The sequence below is a fragment of the Meleagris gallopavo genome, unplaced genomic scaffold, assembly GCF_000146605.3.
Source record: "Meleagris gallopavo isolate NT-WF06-2002-E0010 breed Aviagen turkey brand Nicholas breeding stock unplaced genomic scaffold, Turkey_5.1 ChrUn_random_7180001878028, whole genome shotgun sequence".
Classification (NCBI taxonomy): domain Eukaryota; kingdom Metazoa; phylum Chordata; class Aves; order Galliformes; family Phasianidae; genus Meleagris; species Meleagris gallopavo.
In genome coordinates this window covers 1-764 of record NW_011142380.1, presented here as the reverse complement: position 1 = coordinate 764, position 764 = coordinate 1, and the positions used below count along the sequence as shown (strand labels likewise).

Here is a 764-nt window from a genome sequence, read left to right as displayed (position 1 = left end):
CCCAGCCTTGGGGCTCACCGCCGCGCTGCCCTTCTTCTCCAGGATGCGCTGCCCGTCCCGGACGTCTTTCAGTTCCTGGGGGGTGGGCAGAAGGGGGTTGGGGTCTGCAGGAGGGAATTTAGGGCCAATACTGGGGTGTTTGGGTCGATAGCGGGGTGTTGCTGCGAACACAGCAACTCTGGGGGACACAGTAATTAATTCTCCAGGGTAAGATTTTGGGGTCCCCAAGACAAAAAACTAGGGAGAGAAATAAATCGGTGTCCTTGTGAAAGATTTGGGGATCCTGGGTGGGATGTTGGGGTTCTGGGTTGGATTTCAGGATCTCCAGACAACACAGTGGGGTCCTGGGAAGGAGAAGAGGGATTCTTTTTAGGGACGAGGGACAAACAGTACTGCACCTGGCGCAGCGCCCGGCCCTCGGCCTCCTGCAGCTCCCGCTGCCGCTCTGCATCCCCCAGCAACGCCCGCAGCTCCCCAACACGGCCCTGGGGACAGCAGAGCTCCTATAGGGCCGCCGCAGGGCTCGTGCGAGGTCAACTACAGCATCCTACCGAGTCATTCTGAGGCTCTACAGCACTGCCTCCCACCCCCCACCCCACAGCGTCCCGCAGCTCCCACCTCCAGCTCTGCCCGGTGCTGCTCCCGGTGGGCGCGGGTGGCTGCCATGTGCTCCTGTGCCTGCAGCTCCAGCAGCTCCTGCGGCGGGGACAGGAATTGGAAATGATCATTAAAGGGTTTGGGGGCGGGCAGTGAGGATTTGGGGG

At 61.4% G+C, this 764-nt stretch overlaps 1 long non-coding RNA gene across 1 annotated transcript; it reads right to left on the bottom strand.

Annotated features, from left to right (window-relative positions):
- On the bottom strand, nucleotides 1-724 carry LOC104916237. Its single transcript, XR_796554.2, has 3 exons — nucleotides 619-724; nucleotides 399-485; nucleotides 1-75 (listed from the first exon to the last, which is right to left on the bottom strand). It is a non-coding gene; the product is annotated as an uncharacterized LOC104916237 (long non-coding RNA).
- Nucleotides 725-764: the final 40 nt, after the last annotated feature.